The sequence below is a fragment of the Apodemus sylvaticus genome, chromosome 21 (assembly GCF_947179515.1).
Source record: "Apodemus sylvaticus chromosome 21, mApoSyl1.1, whole genome shotgun sequence".
NCBI classification, from domain to species: Eukaryota; Metazoa; Chordata; class Mammalia; order Rodentia; family Muridae; genus Apodemus; species Apodemus sylvaticus.
Window position 1 is genome coordinate 31,178,727 of NC_067492.1, and position 22,490 is coordinate 31,201,216.

Sequence of the window (22,490 nt, forward strand, 5' to 3'; positions counted from 1 at the left end):
TATGTGCCCAGGAGTGGTATAGCTGGGTCCTCAGATAGTACTATGTCCAATTTTCTGAGAAGCTGCCAGACAGATTTCCACAATGGTTATACCAGTTTGCATTTTCACCAAAAATGGAGAAGCGTTCCTCTTTCTCCACATCCTTGCCAACATCTGCTGTCACCTGAATTCTTGATCTTTGCCATTCTGACTGGTTTAAATTGGAATCTCAGGGTTGTTTTGATTTGCATTTCCCTGATGATGTTGAACATTTCTTTAGGTGCTTCTCAGCTGTTCGGTATTCCTCAGTTGAGAATTCTTTGTTTAGCTCTGTACCCCATTTCTAAAAGGATACATTTAGTTCCCTGGAGTCTAACTTCTTGAATTCTTTGTATATATTGGATATTAGTACTCTATCAGACTTAGGGTTGATAGAGATCTTTTCCCAATCTGTTGGTTTTCATTTTTGTCTTATTTACAGCATCCTGGCAAAGGATATTTTAAGACAGCCAAGTATTGACTATGTTGCATGCGTATCAGTACTCACTCTCATCAGATTTATAGTGAAAAGAAGCCGCTGTATAAAGAGATATATAAAATGTACACAGAAAGAGAGCACCAGGAAATGTGTTATCACTAATTCTAGGGCTTAAGGGAATAAAAACAGTTTAAAGAAAACCCTCAGGCTAAATGTACTAAAGGGAATGGTAACCTGAGGGCAAGACTCTGCCCAGTTAAACTTCCAACTTTCAACTTTTGAAAAGGAAATAAAGGGAAACTTAAGGAAAGAAGGAAATCATCAATAATGAAAACTGGTGCAAACATGTAAGTGAAAGGTGACACTGAGTTCCGTCTGGTGGAGCAAAAGAACTTGGCGATTACTGTCACTAGGTTTAGGCTTTAGAGGCAAGGATAAAAGAAAGGGGTTGTAGAGTCTAACTCCATGGCTAATGAAAGCTGCTGGGGCAAGTATGCATCAGGGATTACCTTCTATGGAGGCCAAGAAAGAACATTGCACGCAGCTAGGAAGGTTAACATGGGTTGTGCTGAAGAATCAACAGTATTGGAAATACCAGTGTCATAGCGTACCTGCTAAGAACTGAAGATGAGGTATAGAAAGAGTCCCAAAGAGAGAGACGTATTATAGTTAAGAAAGCTTGAAGGAGTTAGACTTGTGAAGAGTGCATTGCAATCAGATACAAAGATTCAGAATTCAGACTTTGAGCAGCTACTTTTAGACTGTGTTGGTCCAGTACTTCCTCACTATTTTCTCCTTCTTCCCTTTTGGTATGGTTATGTATATTCCGTACCACTGCAGTTTGGAAGTATGTGATCTGCTTTTTTTTATTTTGAGTTTACAAGGGTTACATTTAAGAGAGTGTAATCATCCTCAGAAGAGATTTTGAAATTTGGGCATTTAAACAGTCTTCAGACTGGGATAGACTATGAGAATTTTTTTTTAAAGTTAGGTTGACTGTGATTTTACATTATAACATGGCTACAAGCCTTTGAGGGTTAGGGAGTGAAGTGTGGGGGTTTGAATGAGAATAGCCCACATAGGCTCACAGTCTCCAGAGAATGGAACTTGAATTGTTTGAAAGTTTTAGAAGTATTATAAGGCTTGTCATGGTTGGAGTAGGTGTAGCTTTGTTAAAGAAAGTGTGTCACTGAGAGTGTGCTTTATGGTTTCAAAAGCTCACAACAGGCCAAGTCTCTCTCTTTCTCTCTCTCTCTCTCTCTTTCTCTCTTCCTCTTTCCCTCCCTCCCTTCCTCTCTCCTAGTCATGGTATCTCTTCACAGCAAAAGCACAATGCCTAAGACACATTGCTAAGAAGAAATAAATAAACAAAGAGACTGGCAAACATCATAATTTACAAACATTGTGGTCATCAACTTAATAACAATACAAGACTGGAAACTCATCAACTTAATGACAAGGCAAGACTGGAAACTCTGAAATTTTGTTCCAGACAAGAGGAAGAAAGTTCTGACTCTGACATCTATTTGGAAGTAAAGAGGGCATATGCTGAATTAACAGAAGGGACTTAATGTTCCAGATTGTCATACAAATATGTTTTAAACTCTACTAGTACAAAAATAATGAAAGAAAAATTATATTAATGGGAGCATCAGGCCACTGTCATGTTTACACTGCAGGGGAAACTGAGCAGAAATAGAAAATCCAGAGACAAGTCACTTAACTTCATAACAAAGTTAATGTAGAGACCCCTAGGTGTTGATGGCAACTCTGAACATTCTACAGAGGAGAGAGGAGACATAAAATATATGAACTCCCTGTTATTTACACCAAAACAACCCCTTGTTAGTGTTTTTTCCCAAGTATTCACTAAAAAACAAGTTCTAAAACATCAAGGATATCTTAAATCAAATGACACACTAGAATTTTGTAGATCATAAAATATGCCACCAACATATAAGCATGTAAATACAAAATTCTGTGACTTAAATGGTTAATATGACTGAATTCTACAAAAAATTGCTATTCAATGACTTCTCATGAAATATAAAATAAATGTAGGCCTCTTTCCCCAAATAAAATCTCTATGCATTCTTTTGTGCACAGATTTCCCAGTAGCCCTTTGAGTCCTCTCCCTACATCTATTTGTTTCAGCCTTAGTGTCTTGTCATCTTATTTCTGCTTACCAGTTCACAGTCTAGAAAAGCTTTGGTAGTGATTTGTATTTTGTAAATATTTGAACAAATATCTTGTTCTTTCACTTTTGCAGCATTTGTCTTTAGCTTTCTTCGTTTTACTGGTTTTCTAAGAATTATATGCATACAACAGGTCCATGTTTGTTTAATATTTTTAAAGTCAGAGTGTCTTTTTATGCTAAACCTAATATATGTTTATTTAACAAACAAAAGTTATTTATAACATAATAAAATTTGCTACTGAGTAGAGGACTTTACAGTCCAGTGGACTGAGTTTGAATTCCATCTCTTAAATTATGTAGATTATGACTTTAAAAAAATCTATTTAACCTTCCAGCAATTGATTTTTGAAGTCTATACTTACATATTAATGGTTATTAAAAAATATACTGAGAAAAATAATACAAAATTCTTCAAATGTAAGCTTCCACAAAGAAATAATGACCACTATACAACATAACAAAAATTGTACTTCAATTCCCATTGCGTTAATAAATACATGAAATCTGTCTTTTATCAATCCTTTAAATTTATATTATGGTCTTTTTAGTTGTAATTACAAAATTATACACCATATCCCTAAATCATATTTTTCTTTCAAAGTTGAAGCAGTACACGCATTGCACAAAGGTGCTGTGTTTCTTTCCTGAAAAACCCATGGAAATCATCATTATATTTCATTCTTCTACACATTTGATATTTTACTGACACAATATGTGAAGATCAAATCACATGAGACTTGTCTCTGTGACAGGCTTCTTTGACTTATCATAGTGTTCTCAAAGATGTTCTGTTATTTACTACATCTTTGAGAGCCAAATAAAGTTCTATTGGATTAATATATAGATATAACATATTACATTTTCTCTTTAGTTTCACATACATCAATAGAAAAAATTACTATATATAGATAATAGTTTTTATTTTGAATAATTCCAAAACATGGAAATTTTTATTCATATATGTATATATATATATAAAGCATAGTATGGTCTTTCTATATTATTACTACCATAACTAAACTATAATATATGCATTTATTAGTTTATATGACACTATATATAATACTAAAATATTATACTACGATTTCTCTTTAAAAATATATAAAATTGTCTTTCTAATTTGTGCCTGGTTCAATGCCTTTGCGTTTATGAAATGTGTTTCCTTGAAATTTAGTGATATTGTCACTCATGTTTTCATATACTTGGATATTTATTTAATGTTAATCTTTTGAGATTGTAATATAATTATAAAAATCCCCCTTTATTTACTCCATCAAAACCTTCTAATATATCCCTAATTCTAGCATATTGTGTATGTGAAAAGTAGCTAGTAGGGAGGAATTTGCATGATATAATCACTAAGCAGTGGCAAATGTTTGAGATAATGGCTATAACTACTTTGATTTAATTATATCACGTATACATATATAAAATATAATAATATAACTACTAGAATCCCAAAGAAGTAGGCCCCAATGCCAGTGAAGGAATGGACTTGCTACCAAGGCAGGGGAAATAGGCAAAGAGAAAAGCTACCTTCTTCCATGATGCTATATATGTTTCCAGCAGGTGTGGCCAGATTAAAAGTTCGTCTTCCCACACCAAGATTTAGATCAAAGGCATGTGTCCTTTTACTTTAAAGGTCAGGGGTAGTAGAGGATTCACCCACCTCAAACCAAGGAAAATTCTCACACTTGTTTGCCCTCCACTTCTAGATGGTAGTTCATTCCAGATTTACTCAATTTGACAACCAAGAATAGTCATCACATCACATATGGGTGCATGTAAATTCTGTTTTTAATCTTTGTGTTACTTCTTTTTTCTTTACAATACAATTACATTTTCCCCTTCCTTTTCCTCAATCCACATCTTCTCACATGTGTAGAGAAAAATTTTACATACTGTTTAGAAGCATCATCTGTCAATAAAAAGCCTATGGCCAGCGAAGTGAAGCAGGATTAGAAGATCGACAGCTGGTAGAGAACAAGAAGTTTCTGGGAAATTGTGAGGTGGAAAAGATTGACCCTGGATGCTGAAGGATACTTAAACTGAGGGGAGGAAACAAACCATGTGGCAGGACTAAGAATAGAATAAATGGGTATTTAATTTATGATCTAGTATGAGAACAACCCAAAACTTATTGCCTAAGAAATTATTCATGTATAGTTAAGTCTAAGAGTCATTATTTCTGGGAACAAAGAGGCTGGGTGGAAAAGGTCACAGTTAAACATATACCCCTGTTCACTCTCCTCCAAATCCAAAGCCCCATCTTCATCACTTGCTATTGCATGCTTATGTGTGTGTGTATGTGTGTATATATATGTATATATATATATATATATAATATGTTCAGTCTGTACAATGCTACATATATGTATGTTTTCAGGCTATTTTAGCACTAGACAACCAGTTGGTGTTTTTTTTTCCCTCCCAGGGAGGATCAACTTTCTCTCTTATAACTTTCTCAAATTTTTTTGTATTTCTTGGTGTAGGGTTTAAGCCTCATGGGTTTCCTTTTATCTATTTTGGCATGTCAAGTGGCACCATCCTTATTCAACTTACAACTGGAATGTAATGTTGATGAGACTTTTGCCAGTGCGTCTTCAATCTCCCAGCAAAGTTCTGATCCTCTGGCTTTTACAATGTTCCTTCCCCATCATCCACAATGTTTTCTGAGACTCTGGGGTAGGAGTGTGTTGTAAATCTATTTATCAGGGATGAGCTCTAAGTCTCATCATTTAATTGGTTTTAGATATTTTGTACTAGACTATAACTGTTTCAAATAGAAGTTTCCTTGATAAGGGGTGAAGACCTCACTTAACTGTGGGCATAAGGACAAATGTTTACAGACTATTATTAGAGATTATGCCAAAGGTAGTAGTGTTTATAGATTTTCCTCTAGAAACTATGGCTTCATTGCCACCAAGCAGTAAGTTTTATAGGACCAAGCATGGTTTCCCTTTCACAGAGGATCTTAAGTCACAATTGAGAGCTGTTAGTTACCAAGCAAGATATGCATGCCACTACTGCACTAAGGATATTAGTGATCTGAGAGGGAAAATGAGAAGCAGGACTTGTCAGGGAGCAGGAGAGAGTTAAATACAACAGGAGGAGAGCTAGTTCTAACAATGGATTTTTAAGATTCATAATTTCTGCTGCTTGTTTCCTCTGTTCTCATTTCCATTCTTACTGTATGGATGGTAAGCTTAACTGTCAACTTGACATAGACTTTGACAGCAGAGATTTATTGGAGGAACTGCATTGATTAGATTGTTTTATGGCATGTCTTGAATGTTAATACTAAGGGAGAGACCAGCCATTTTTGGATGTCACCAATTCCTAAGTAGGTGGCCCTGAATTGTCCCAGAGGACTCTCTGAATATAAACCATTTTGTTGTACTGGCAATTAACATTCTCCATGATTTCTACTGTATATCTTCATCTATGATATGAATTAACTGGTCAGATCCAATGTAGTATGGTAGAGCAACCTGACTCACCTTCAATCTCCTGTCTTGAGTTTTTGCTTTGATAGTCCTCAGTGATGTGTTATGATCTATAACTGCAAACCAAATAAACTTTACCCTCCTCTAAGTTGTATTTACTTAGTATGTTTTACTATAACAGAAACTGTTCATGTATGTACTTAGTAGTCTCAAGAGTTTTTATGTAGGGAATATCCCTAGTTACATTCGACTAGTGTAGCAAAATTCTACTGAAATGAAACGGCCAGTTCTAGACTTACTTCATAAGAAATGACAATTCTAATTTTTCCCTTTAGAGTCCAGATGCTATGTTAAAAGACTCAACCTAGTCTACTAAATGTTGTGATGTCATCTAGAGAGAAATGTTATGTATACATAGAGCCAAGGGGCCTCAGATGGAAGTCAGCACCAATACCGTAGACATGTGAAGGAATAGACTTTAAATGTGACAGCCTCAAACAGACTCATGTTTGAATGAAGCTACAAGAGTCATTGTCACCAGTGTCCACCTGTTTAGCTAAATTGGCAAAGTCTTTAAAATTGTGAAAAATATCTTTATTACTGATAATTAATTACTGTAGATTGTAATACAGAAGTCTATAACTCAGATTTTCTTTTGTTGCTGAGAATAGTTTTAGCTATCCTGGGTTTTTTGTTGTTCCAGATGAATTTGATAATTGCTCTTTCTAACTCTGTGAAGAATTGAGTTGGGATTTTGATGGGTATTGCATTGAATCTGTATAGTGCTTTAGGCAGAATGGCCATTTTAACTATATTGATTCTACCGATCCATGAGCATGGGAGGTTTTCCCATTTTTTGAGGTCTTCTTCCATTTCCTTCTTCAGAGTCTTGAAGTTCTTGTCATACAGATCTTTCACATGTTTGGTAAGAATCACCCCAAGATACTTTATACTGTTTGTGGCTATTGTGAAGGGGGCCATTTCCCTAATTTCTTTCTCAGCCTGCTTATCCTTTGAGTATAGGAAGGCCACTGATTTGCTTGAGTTGATTTTATAACCTGCCACTTTGCTGAACTTGTTTATCAGCTGTAGGAGCTCTCTAGTGGAGTTCTTTGGGTCACATAGGTAGACGATCATGTTGTCTGCAAATAATGATAGTTTGACTTCTTCCTTTCTAATTTGTATCCCTTTGACCTCCTTATGTTGTCGAATTGCCCGAGCTAGTACATCAAGTACAATATTGAAAAGATAAGGAGAAAGGGGGCAGCCTTGTCTGGTCCCTGATTTCAGTGGGATTGCTTCAAGTTTCTCTCCATTTAGTTTGATGCTGGCTACCAGTTTGCTGTATATTGCTTTTACTATGTTTAGGTATGGGCCTTGAATTCCTGTTCTCTCCAAGACTTTAAGCATGAAGGGATGCTGAATTTTGTCAAATGCTTTTTCAGCATCCAATGAAATGACCATGTGGTTTTGTTCTTCGACTTTGTTTATGTAGTGGATTGTATTGATGGATTTCCGTATATTGAACCAACCTTGCATTCCCGGGATAAAGCCTACTTGATCATGTTGGATGATCGTTTTGATGTGTTCTTGGATTCGGTTGGCAAGAATTTTATTGAGTATTTTTGCATCGATGTTCATAAGGGAAATTGGTCTGAAGTTCTCTTTCTTTGTTGGATCTTTTTGTGGCTTTGGTATCAGCATAATTGTGGCTTCGTAGAAGGAATTGGGTAGTGTTCCTTCTGTTTCTATTTTGTGGAATAGTTTGAAGAGTATTGGTGTTAACTCTTCTTTGAAGGTCTGGTAGAAAAAACTGCATGGTATTGGTACAGTGACAGGCAGGAGGATCAGTGGAACAGGATTGAAGATCCAGAAATGAACCCACACACCTATGGCCACTTGATCCTCGACAAAGAGGCTGAAAACATCCAATGGAAAAAAGATAGCCTTTTCAACAAATGGTGCTGGTTCAACTGGAGGTCAGCATGCAGAAGAATGCGAATTGATCCATCCTTGTCTCCTTGTACTAAGCTCAAATCCAAATGGATCAAGGACCTCTACATAAAGCCAGACACTCTGAAGCTAATAGAAAAGAAACTGGGGAAGACCCTTGAGGACATCGGTACAGGGAGAAAGTTTCTGAACAGAACACCAATAGCGTATGCTCTAAGAGCAAGAATTGACAAATGGGACCTCATAAAATTACAAAATTTCTGTAAGGCGAAGGACACCATCAAGAGGACAAATCGGCAACCAACAAATTGGGAAAAGATCTTCACCAATCCTACATCAGATAGAGGGCTAATATCCAATATATATAAAGAACTCAAGAAGTTAGACTCCAGAAAACCAAACAACCCTATTAAAAAATGGGGTACAGAGTTAAACAAAGAATTCTCACCTGAAGAACTTCGGATGGCAGAGAAGCATCTTAAAAAATGCTCAACTTCATTAGTCATTAGGGAAATGCAAATCAAAACAACCCTAAGATTTCATCTTACACCAGTCAGAATGGCTAAGATTAAAAATTCAGGAGACAGCAGGTGTTGGAGAGGGTGTGGAGAAAGAGGAACACTCCTCCACTGCTGGTGGGGTTGCAAATCGGTACAACCACTCTGGAAATCAGTCTGGCGGTTCCTCTGAAAACTGGGCACCTCACTTCCAGAAGATCCTGCTATACCACTCCTGGGCATATACCCAGAAGACTCCCCACCATAGTAGAACATGTTCTACTATGTTCATAGCAGCCCTATTTATAATTGCCAGATGCTGGAAAGAACCCAGGTATCCCTCAACAGAAGAGTGGATGCAAAAAATGTGGTATATCTACACAATGGAGTACTATTCAGCCATTAGAAACAATGAATTCATGAAATTCTTAGGCAAATGGATGGAGCTAGAGATTATCATACTAAGTGAGGTAACCCAGACTCAAAAAGTGAATCATGGTATGCCCTCACTATTAAGTGGATATTAACCTAGAATACTGGAATACCCAAAACATAATCCACACATCAAATGAGGTACAAGAAGAAAGGAGGAGTGGCCCCTGGTTCTGGAAAGACTCAGTGAAACAGTACTCAGCAAAACCAGAATGGGGAAGTGGGAAGGGGTGTGTGGGAGGACAGGGGAAGAGAAGGGGGCTTACGGGACTTTCGGGGAGTGGGGGGGCTAGAAAAGGGGAAGTCACTTGAAATGTAAATAAATTATATCGAATAAAAAAAAAAGAAGTCTATAACTAAGGGAATATTGTTATACTTTTTCAGGATTCAACTGAGTCAGTTATAGGGTAGAGCTTATATTGTGATGCAAGCATTTCACATATGAAAATAAAGGCTTCTCTTTCTTCAATAGCTTTTGCTCTCTTTGGAAGAATCATTTTCAGCCTTTGTATAACGTGAAGAATATTCAGCCAAATTTACTGTGCAGTTCAGAGAATATAATTCAGTGTCATCTTCTCTTTATTCAAGATACACATTGTATTAAATATGTTTTATTTGACATCTGCATTATGAAAATTAAAGGATAAAATTGAATGACCCTTTCTATTGTTCATGACCCTTCTGCCATCAGCTCATCTCAGTTTTATTAAAGGTCATTACAAGTTGTACTATGGGATTAGTTCAAAAAATATATTAAAATTTGCTTTGTATGACAAGAAATTATCTAGAAATCAAAATACATAAACATTATAAAAATAGAGTTTACAGTGATTTGAATCAACCTAAGTGGATTAGTAGATCTTTGCATAGGTTTAGAGCTTTCTGGTAACCTCAGAAAAATTGATAGTATGATGCAAGTGTTACCTTCTTTGATCCACAAACTGTTCTATCATGTGGTTTGCTTTGCAACGGTTATAGAGGCCATAACTAGACTAAAGCTCAGGCTGCCCGGATTTGAGTGTAACTTCTAACATTGATTGTCAGACTTCAAACACCCTCTTGGACCTCTTTCAGATTAAGTTCCTTATCTATAAATGGGAATAAAGCTCCCTCCCTAAGCCTGGCAATTGTGCTGCTGAGAAAATCAATTTTAATACTGTTCAAAGTGTCTTTGACCTACAAAGGTCTTCATTTTACAACCTTCTCAACCTTAATGAATATTCTTTGTTTAATTGAACTTACTTTGATATTTCCATGTTTTTAAGTAGATACAATGTGCATGCAAGTATGTGTGCATATGAGTGTTACTCTGTGCATGTATTTGTATATATTTCTGTTTGTAGATATGTGTTTATGTCTGGTGCCTGTGTGTGCCTGATGATAAATCTGAATAGAGTAATAATATAATATTTGTTGATTACATTAAAAAACTTTTAGATTTATTCAGTTTTTCTTTATGTAAGTGTTTTGACTGAATATATGTATGTGTCTGTTTCATGCCTTCAGACATGAAGTATCCTCTGGGACACGAGTTACAGTTGAATATAAACTAGTATATGGAAACTTTGTGTTAAATCTGGGTCCCCTGTTAGAGCACTAAGTGTTCTTTAACTCTGAGCCATCTTTCCTAAGCACACTGTAGATTTATTAAAGCTTGAATATCTATTTTGCTTTCTGACTTGAGTGGTAGTTTATTTAATTTCAATTCACACTAATATCATGGCTTGATAAAATTTAACTGTGGTAAGATATCTTACATTCTGCATTTCTCTATTCTACAATTGATCCTTTCTCTCCCAAGACTTTCAAATTTCCATTCTCCATCAGTATAGATGAAGAGTATCAAAGACCAAATATAGCTTTCCTATGCTGACTAGTTTCTTGTGGAGTCCTGGAGTAGAAGAAGAGTAGGAAGAAAGTGAGATAATGAAATTCTTCATGCCTAGTGATTGGATCTGGGTCTACTGCTCTTGAAAGACAACTTTCTTTCATCACTTTGGCCTTTACTTACCTTTACATGCAGTTTTTCCATTTCAGTCTTAAGGGCATCAAGCCTTTATCACTGATGCAGTCAGGGTCTTGCTAACTCTTATTTATTTCTTGAAATATTACATTTTAAAAAATAGTAAATTGGTGCTTTATTTTTAGATAAACTGACTTGAGTTTTCCATCTGCTGGTCTTGATGGAACTTTTAAGATTTCCAACCTTACATGGCTTATTACATGGCAATCTTACATGGCATAGTTTAATCTTAAAAACTGTCAGCATACAATATTATAATGGTAGTTATATTTGTCCAAAAGGTTCTCTACCCAGTTACTTATTCTTCTCTACATTTGTATTTTTTAAAGTGAAAATCAAACAGCTGAAATGATTTTGAGAAGAGAAATTATGTAACGAATAAATCAGAAGAGAAGGTAATCTTCAAGGAAAAAGGCAGAGACGTTAATTTCAAGGCAATCTCAAATGATTGATATGATGGGAAAGGAGGTTTGACTGTAGTAAAATGCAGGGTTGTAATACTGATGAAAATTCACATTCTCATTTCAACCATAACAACAGGAGACCTCAGCAGAACTAAAGAGCCAAACTGTCTACATACAGACACATTCATTGTGGAGCCTTGTGAGAATTAACCACTAATGTTTCTCCTTTTCTTTATCTCTGCATTAAAATTCCTTACATTTCTTTGGATTTGAAAAAAGTCTCTAATTAACATAAGTGATTTATTAAAATAGTGACTATTTTTATAATTTCATGCTAATTTACTAAGCATGAAATTTTAAGTAATTAGAAAATATAGAAAGGCAGTAAAATACAATGCAATGCTATTAATCCTATAAACTAATGTATTAACTAATAAATAGATTGATAGATAGCTTGATTGAGAAGAAAGATAGTGAGGTGATAGATAATTTCTCTGAATATCTTTAAATTCACATTAATTCACATAGATTTTCATCAAAATCCTATTAAGAAATAAAAGAAAAGAACTCCAATTTCAGCAATAAAGTTTTCCAGAGCACTACAGTGCTGTTGTCATGAGTTATCTAGTCAATGTTTTCTTTCAAAGATATAATTTTCAGTCTCTCCACCCCTACCCTTTAATCTTTCCCCAAATGCCCACTGAGCAACATCCAAAACACTTTATTGTGATCCCCCTATATCGTGGTTCTTTTCCTTTTGTTTGCATCTGAAATGGAGGAGACATCTTGTTTACTAGAGGCTGTAGGACAGTGAATTCACTTATTGATTGACATTATCAAGCAAGCAGACAGACACTGTAGCAGGTAAAATTGCTTTTTTTGTGTTGTTGTCTGCCAAACTTTAACAGAGAAAGTGATGTGCTTTTACCAGAGAGGGCTACTATACAATCAGGTAATGGGTCTTAAAAATGCTCCAAACATTAATGGTGTTTGATCAATAATAATACTACCACAGGTAAAATGCTACTACATTTATTATTAAGATATTGCTGAAAATAGAGTGACTCAAAGGACATTGAGAAAGTATGAATAATTGTTATATCATTAGTCCAATGAAATGTTAATGGAAGTTTTGTCATATAACATGCTGTGAGTATTTTTTTCTGAAAGATTTTAGAGTTCCTCTGAGATAATGCCTGACACAGGCCCTCAATTACCCTATCAAAGTCTCATCCTCCTCCTTTCCATGAGCTAATCCAAAAAGCCAAAGATGCAATTAATTGTTCATTGCTATATTTAATTTTTTCAAACTATATCATGAAGTGTAAGTCAAGTATACGATTCATTTTTACTATTCTTTTCTCCTGAATATTTAAAAATATAGTGATTAAATAACAGAGGTCTTTATTATTTTTCCATAAGCAGTTGATATTAAGTGTTACCTTTCTACAACATTACAATTCAATGTAATATTTTTTATTCACCAAACAAACCCACATGTATGACTTTAAATGATATTAGTAAAATATCAACTGAATTATTTGCTTGTATTAAATGAATGTCCATTGACTATTATTATTGAAATTTGTCTGTCATTATAAATATCATTAAAGAATATGTATATATAAATAGATGAAAAGATAGAGGGCACCAGATAGGTATGGGGTAAAATGATCCTGAATTCCAATTGTGGAGATCTCTTTACCATCTCTTCATGCATCTTCCTACTCATATGTATTGCTTTAAACATATTGTCTTAATGTTACAAGTTTTAACCTGCTTTGATATAGAAAAAAAAATCAGTAAAAGGGCAAAAAGAAGGAAAAAGTAAAGTCTGAATTGGAAAGGAAAGGATGAGAAGAGATGGAAATGAAAAGGAAATGCAAAAATGATGAGACAAATGAAAGTCAGACAGAAAAGAGTGGAATAAAGAAGGAAATAAGGTAGGAAGGAAGGAATTAATGAAGTAATGAAGGGAAGAAAAGGAAATGAGAGGGGAGGAAAGAAGAGGGGAGGGAAAGGAAGGAAGGAATGAAGAAGAAGTCAAACACATAAATTAAATAAGAAGAGAACTTTCACTTATCCATCAATAGGAAACTTGGCAGATAGAGATGAACAGTCTTATGGCCATTTGGGGAGACTTTTTTCACCCTAAGTTACATTCAGTTCTATTTCTAGCTCAAGCAACTTGAGCACAATATTCGTGGTATCAATTTTAGCTTGTGCAAAATACAGCTGTCTAATTGCTAACTGAGAGGGGAAAAATATTCTTTTTTCCCTCAAATTTCTGATGATCTTCATTGGTTTCTAATCCTGTCACATCTTTATTTTAAAAGAGCCTTTCTTTTGTCTTTCCTAATAACTAGATGAAATTGTTACCAGAGTAAGTTCCTATTATTTCAGTGCTCTAAATTTTGAGTTTTTCATACAAAAGAATACATTGTTGGTTGGTTAAAGTGGATTTTATTTTCTATTTAAGAGGCTCTATTTTACTAAATATCTGGTGTGTTTGTGTGTGTGTGTGTGTGTTTTCTTTTTGAAAGTAAGATGATGAGAAGATGAATAAATCTGTGGGGAAGTTTACTATCACCTTACTATGCTGTGGAACATCTTCGTAGCCCAATTCTAGATTTGATATACATAACATACACATCATGCCTTAGCTTATAGAGTCAATAACAAAGTTTGATATAAACATGCTTGCCGGAATTAAACACACAAAGAGAGACCAAAAGCAAGAGATTGAAAGGGGGAAAGGGGAATTGCCAATTTATCTGTATGTTAGGTAGGTTGATATTCTAAAAGATGAAATGACATTATGATAAGGATAGCCAGTATATCATATAGATTCAAAATAGACTTTGTATCTGCTAGAGTAGATTATTCTTGGGAGTGTAAAAAGAAATACATGAGGATCAGATATATATCTTTTCACATGTTCCTCTGCATTTACTTTCACTCTTGTAAACAAGCTTAGTCCTTATCAAATTCTCTTTGGAAACAGATAGAAAACAATTCACTAAAAATAACAACAAAAATATAAAACTTAGTCATTATTAAAGCTGCAGGAAGAATGGTTCATATAGATGAAGGAAAATGAACATGATTGGAGGACAAGTTTGATTTAGCTGTAATAAATCCTCTGATACAAAAAAAGCAAAATGAAAAACAATTGGATATAAAGAATTCACCACAGACTAAAAGAAGAAGGTCATCCTCATGAGGAAATTTTCAAGTTAAATGATAAAGTCAATGATGAAACATTGTATCTATTTATATCCTGTCAATACAGAATGCTATTATTGAGATTAACCAATTAACTTGGAATAATGGGAAATACATAATAATGTAATACTTTTGAAAGAATAAAAACATTGGTGGTTTACTGTTTTATTTAATTAAAATATTCAAGTATATGCTATAAATTTGGATGAATCCTCACTTTTTAACTGACATAAAACTTGTTATGTTTTTGTATATTCTTCAGTATTTAATATGACTTCCACAAAACCAGAAGTATTTATAGTATTATACAGGTTAAATATAGAACATATCTCCTTACTCACAGAGAAAGAGGTTCCTAAGATCTATTGATTATTTAATCAAGCAATGTCTATATTCTGTTTGCAATAAATGACCTCGAAATTAACTACATTTTAAGCAATTACATTAGTAATTTTACACTATAAAACAATAAATTTAGGTGTGTATTTCAGTTTTTAATAAATTAATGTATATAGATAGGTCTTGTAGTGTAATTCAGGATGATATCTGAATATAGGATTTCCTCTCTCATCTCCCTTCAACATGGGACCATTTTGGAGCCAATAATGCATTTAAATATTTGCAGTTATTAACTGTGTCCAGGGACTACTGCCACTTAACACAATTGCTCTCCTTATATTGTGTTCTAAATGTTGCTAGTCTTATTGCTTTAATTATTTTTCTAATGGATTCCTAAATTTTACTATTAAGTAATTTAATTAATGATCCTATTGTAAGCTTCATGGTTGGTGAAATAGTTTTAAGACTACTTTTTAGTTTTGGAAAATGAACTCTGAATTAGAATTTTTTGATATCATTATGAAATTTGTTCCCAGAATGCAAGAATGACCATTATGCAATTTTTTGTTATTGTGGATACCATTGAAAGAACTCTCAGGATCAATCAAGTAGAACAGTTCTTCAGTGATTAAAAGCATCAGTGAAGATAATTCTCAATTCTTCCTCAGATGGGCAAAAAGGAAATCAAAGATAATTGCAGTCAAAGAATGATCTTAAACATTAATTAGTTTCTTCTTCTAAGTAGTTTTATATCTTAGGGGTGGGAACTCTCAGCCTCTGTTTTAAAGCAAGAGCCAAATCATGTTACTTCCTTAAACTCTTAGAGTGAATTACTACTTTACCAAAGCTAAATTCCACAATGTCACATGGCCTGGTAAAGTCACATACTATAGTCCTTGTTTACACCTCTAACATATTTCTCCCTATCCCCTTCTTTCTGAGGACAGATACCATCAGTCTCCATTCATAACCACATAGTAAATATTTGAATTATAGTTATGTCTTTTAATTCCTTTATTCTACTATTATAGGCTCAGTTCAGTTATCTACTCAAAGCAAAATCTGCTACTATTCCAATAATGTGAATATGTAGGAGAGAATCTTACTTTTAATCTCAGTTTGTTGTGATCCCTTATAACAATTAGTGTTATGTGTTTGCATTTCTGTGACTATTTGATTAAAGTTTATCATCTCCAAATTATATGAACATAAATGATAATAATTATCATGTCTTTCTATACTCACCATTGTGTTCCAGATATATTGACAAAGCATGTTGAATGATGGTTATTCAAAAGAACAGTGTTGTTGAATCAATGAGTAAATAAATGAAAATGGTATATAGTATAATGAATATAAACTGGGCAAAGTGGGCACTAACACAACTCATGTACAGTAAAGGATTTAAATATTGTTATGCCTTTCTAATTTAATTAGTAAGAGTCAAATTGTAGACATAATGACATATGAAAACTTTTCAGGATTGGATATATCACAGTTTTCACCAAATTTTAGTTATTTACTAAGTACTATATGCATATTATTTGATTGTTTATTCAACAAATATAGTAAGCATATATTAAATAATCTAATGATCTGGGGTGCCAATTTTAAAGCATAACTGTTAATTATAGAAGGATTTTTATTTTTTGTTTTATTGAAAATTGATTCTTCTCTCATAAAATGCATTATGACAACAAATTCTCTTTCCTTTACTCCTCTCATATTCCATCTCTAGATGTTACCTCTCTCCCAGATCCACTCTTGCTCTATTTCTCTTGAAAAAATTAGCAGGCCCCCAAGAGACAATCGGAGGGTGTCATTCAGGAGGAACTGCAAAGGGCAAGTAAGCTTCCTGGACATGACCTAGAATTTTGCAGCATCTTTGTCCCAGAATTGCTTCTTGTCGCTTTTGAATATTCTCATGTTTGTCATTAGAATATTCCTCATTTTTCTGACATGGCATGGTTGGTCAATGAAAGACCCTTTCTATCTATAATCTATTATGATTGATTCCTAGGTATTCATCCATCCTATTGGGCAAATTTCCTGAAGATCAACATGAAGACAAACATTCGGGAAATAATGCTGTTTAGATGAACTAATGATTTTATAGAATTTTTGATTTGACTCAAATAACTTTTATAACTTACAATAATTGATAGAAAGTTTGAGATTATATATTGTTTGTTGTGTCAAAAATGTACATTAAAGTTAGAATCAAGAACAGAATGTTCCCTTTCCTCATCAAACAGTAAATAAAGACTTCATGAAAATGAATACAATTATCTTTCATCTACTGCAAGCATGTATATCATACTAGGGATAGAAATAGGATTGAGACAGATATATGATCAAGGAAAAATACTCATTCTAGATCAGGTACAAGGATGAGGTCACAGGTGTGCACCATGATAAAACAAGGCCATGGACATATAAAACTATTGCTTTGAACTTATAATGAGCTGACAGAATGACACACAAATAAATGACTGCTTTGAACTGATTATCAACAGTCCTGCTTTACCTCTCTCTTGATTAACATTTTAACTGTGAGGTAATTTTTTCTTATGTAGAAAACACTGTTTTTTTAATATTTTTATTTTCTATATTCTTTGTTTACATTCCAAATGATTTCCCCTTTCCCAGATCCCCCCTCCCCATATGTCCCATAAACCTTCTTCTCTCCATCCATTCTCCAATCACCTCCCTCCTTTTTCTCTGTCCTTATATTTCCCTCCAATGCTAGATCAATCCTTTCCAGGATCAGGACCCTCTCCATACTTCTTCATGGGAGTAAATTGTTATGCGATTTGTGCCTTGGATTCAGGGCTTCTGGGCTAATTAATATCCACTTATCAGAGATTGCATTCCATGTGTATTCTTTTGTGATTGGGTTACCTCACTTAGGATGATATTTTCCAGATGAAACCATTTGCCTAAAATTTTTGTGAATTCATTGTTTCTAACTGCTGAGTAGTATTCCATTGTGTAAATATACCACATTTTCTGTATCCATTCCTCCTCTGAGGGACATCTGAATTCTTTCCAGCTTCTGGTTATTATAAATAAGGCTGCTATGAACATAATGGAGCATGGGTCTTTATTGTATGCCGGGGAATCCTTTGGGTATATGCCCAGGAGAAGTATACCAGGGACCTCCAGAAGTGTCATGTCCAGTTTTCTGAGGAACCACCAAACTGATTTTCAAAGTGGTGGTACCATCTTACAGCTCAACCAGAAGTGGAGGAGTGTTCCTCTTTCTCCACCTCCTCGCCAACACCTGCTGTCTCCTGAGTTTTTGACCTTAGCCATTCTGACTGGTGTAAGGTGAAATCTCAGGGTTGTTTTGATTTGCATTTCCCTAATGACTAATGATGTTGAGCACTTCTTAAGGTGCCTCTTGGCCATCTGAATTTCTTCAGGTGAAAATCCTTTGTTTAGATCTGTACCACATTTTTTAATAGGGTTATTTGGTTCCCTGGGGTCTAACTTCTTGAGTTCTTTGTATATATTGGATATTAGCACTCTATTAGATGTAGGGTTGGTGAATATCCTTTCCCAATTTGATGGTTTCTGTTTTGTCCTTTTAACAGTGTCCTTTGCCTTACAGAAGCTTTGCAATTTTATGAGGTCCCATTTGTCAATTCTTGATCTTAGAGAATAAGCTATTGATGATCTGTTCAGAAACTTTTCCCCTGTGCCCATGTCCTCAGGGGTCTTCCCCAGTTACTTTTCTATTAGTTTCATTGTGTCTGGTTTTACATGGAGATCCTTGATCCACTTGGAGTGAAGTTTAGTACATGGAGATAAGAATGGATCAATACGCATTCTTCTGCATGCTAACCTCCAAGTGAACCAGCACCATTTGTTGAAAAGGCTATCTTTTTTCCACTGGATGTTTTCGGTTCCTTTGCCGAAGATCACGTGACCATAGGTGTGTGGATTCATTTCTGGATCTTCAATTCTATTCCATTGGTCCACTTGTCTGTCACTGTGCAAATACCATGCAGTTTTTAACACTATAGCTCTGTAGTATTGCTTGAAGTCAGGGATACTGATTCCCCCAGAATTTCTTTTGTTGTTGAGAATAGTTTTAGCTATCCTGGGTTTTTTGTTATCCCAGATGAATTTGAGAATTGCTTTTTCTAACTCTGTGAAGAACTGAGTTGGGATTTTGATGGGGATTGCCTTGAATCTGTAGATCACTTTTGGCAAGATGGCCATTTTAACTATATTAATCCTGCTGATCCACGAGCATGGCAGATTTTTCCATTTTCTGAGGTCTTCTTCAATTTCCTTCTTCAGAGACCTGAAGATCTTGTCGTATAGATCTTTCACTTGTTTGCTTAGAGTCACAGCAAGATACTTTATATTGTTTGTGGCTATTGTGAAGGGTGTCATTTCCCTAACTTCTTTCTCAGCCTGCTTATCCTTTGAGTATAGAAAGGCAACTGATTTGCTTGAGTTGATTTTATAACCAGCCACATTGCTGAAGTTGTTTATCAGCTCTAGGAGTTCTCTGGTGGAGGATTTCGGCTCACTTAGGTAGACTATCATGTCATCTGCAAATAGTGATAATTTGACTTTTTCCTTTCCAATTTGTATCCCCTTGACCTCCTTATGTTGTCTAATTGCTCTAGCTAGAACTTCAAGTACTATATTGAAAAGATATGGAGAGAGAGGACAGCCTTGTCTAGTCCCTGATTTTAGTGGGATTTCTCTCGGTTTAGTTTGATGTTGGCTACCGGTTTGCTGTAAAGATGTTTAGGTATGGGCCTTGAATTCCTGTTCTTTCCAAGACTTTTAGCATGAAAGGATGCTGAATTTTGTCAAATGCTTTTTCTGCATCTAATGAGATGATCATATTTTTTTTCCTTTGAGTTTGTTTATGTAGTGGATAGCATTGATGGATTTCCTTATATTGAACCATCCCTGAATCCCTGGGATGAAGCCTACTTGATCATGGTGGATGATCGTTTTGATGTGTTTTTGGATTCAGTTGGCAAGAATTTTATTAAGTATTTTTGCATCAATATTGATAAGGGAAATTGGCCTGAAGTTCTCTTTCTTTGTTGGATCTTTGTGTGGTTTTGGTATCAGCGTAATTGTGGCTTCATAGAACGAGTTGGGTAGAGTTCCTTCTGTTTCTATTTTGTGGAATAGTTTGAAGAGTATTGGTGTTAGGTCTTCTATGAAGTTCTGATAGAATTCTGCACTGAAGCCATCTGATCCAGTGCTTTTTTTGGTTGGGAGACTTTCTATGACCTCTTTTATTTCTTCAGGTGTTATGGGACTGTTTAGATGATCTATTTCATCTTGATTTGGTTTTGGTGTCAGATATCTGTCTAAGAAACTGTCCATTTCTTCGAGATTCTCCAGTTGTGTTGAGTATAGGCTTTTGTAGTAGGATCTAATGATTTTTTTGAATTTCCTCAGTTTCTGTTGTTATATCTCCCTTCTAAGGTTGTTAATCTGGATATTGTCTCTGTGCCCTTTGGTTATTCTGGCTAAGGGTTTATCTATCTTGTTGATTTTCTCAAAGAACCAGCTCCTGGTTTTGCTGATTCTGTGTATGGTTCTCTTTGTTTCTACTTGATTGATTTTGGCCCTGAGTTTGATGATCTCCTGCTTTCTACTCCTCCTGGGTGAAATAGCTTCTTTTTATTCCAGGGCTTTCAGGTGTGTCATTAAGCCATTAGTGCATGCTCTCTTCATTTGCTTTTTAGAGGCACTCAGGGTTATGAGTTTTCCTCTTAGCACTGCTTTCATTGTCCCATAGATTTGGGTATGTTGTGTCTTCATTTTCATTAAGTTCTAAAAAGTCTTTAATTTCTTTCTTTATTTCTTCCTTGACCAAGGTATCATTGAGTAGAATATTGTTCAGTTTCCACTTTTATGTGGGTTTTCTGTTGTTTTTGTTGCTATTGAAGAGCACTTTTACTCAATAGTGACCTGATAGGAGGCATGGGATTAGTTCGATCTTCTTATATTTGTTGAGGTCTGTCTTGTGACCAATTATATGGTTAATTTTGGAGAAGGTACCATGAGGTGCTGAGAAAAAGGTATAGTCTTTTGCTTTAGGATTGAATGTTCTATATATATCTATTAAATCTAATTGGTCCAAAGCTTCAATTACTTTCACTGTGTTGCTGTTCAGTTTCTGTTTTCCTGATCGGTCCATTGAGGAGAGTGTAGTGTTGAAGTCATCCACAATTATTGTGTTAGGTGCAATGTGTAAAGTCTGAGTTTTAGAAAAGTTTCTTTTATGAATGAGGGTGCCCTTGCATTTGGAGCATAGATGTTCAGGATTGAGAGTTCTTCTTGTTGTATTTTTCCTTTGATCAGCAAGAAGTGTCCCTCAGAGTCTTTTTTGATGACTTTGGGTTGAAAGTCAATTTTATCTGATATTAGAATGGCTACTCCAGCTTGTTTCCTGAGACCATTTGCTTGTAAAATTTTCTTACAGCATTTTACTCTAAGGTAGTGTTTGTCTGTGACACTGAGATGTGTTTCCTGTATGCAGCAAAATGTAGGGTCCTGTTTATGTATCCAGTCGGTTAGTCTATGTCTTTTCATTGGTGCATTGAGCCCATTGATGTTAAGAGATATTAAGGAATAGTGATTATTGCTTCCTGACATTTTTGATGTTTTTTTTTAAGTTTGATTGGTTAACTTCTTTTGGGTTTGATGAAAGAAGGTTACTATCTTGCTTTTTCCAGGGTGTAGTTTCCCTCCTTGTATTGCTGTTTTCCTCCTATTATCCTTTGTAGGGCTGGGTTTGCTGATAGATACTGGGTAAACTTGGTTTTGTCATGGAATATCTTAGTTTCTCCATCTATGGTGATTGAGAGTTTTGCTGGGTATAGTAGTTTTGGCTGGCATTTGTGTTCTTTTAGAGTCTGCATGACATCTGCCCAGGATCTTCTAGATTTCATAGTCTCAGGTGAGAAGTCTGGTGTGATTCTGATAGGTCTTCCTTTATATGTTACTTGGCCTTTTTCTTTTACTGCCTTTAATATTCTTTCTTTGTTTAGTACAGTTGGGGTTTTGATTATTATGTGACAGGAGGTATTTCTGTTCTGGTCCAGTCTGTTTGGAGTTCTGTAGGCTTCTTGTATATTCATGGGCATCTCTCTCTTTAGGTTAGGGAAGTTTTCTTCCATAATTTTATTGAAGATATTTGCTGGCCCTTTAAGTTGTAAATCTTCACTCTCATCTATGCCTATAATCCTTAGCTTTGGTCTTCTCATTGTGTCCTGGATTTCCTGGATGTTTTTGGTTACAAGCTTTTTGCATTTTGCATTTTCTTTAACTGTTGAGTCTATGGTTTCTATGGTATCTTCAGCATCTGAGATTCTTTCTTCTATCTCTTGTATTCTGTTGTTGATATTTGCATCTATGTACCCTGATTTCTTCCCAAGGCTTTCTATCTCCAAAGTTGTCTCCCTTTGAGTTTTCTTAGTTGTTTCTACTTCTGATTTTAGATCCTGGATGGTTTTGCTTAGCTCCTTCAC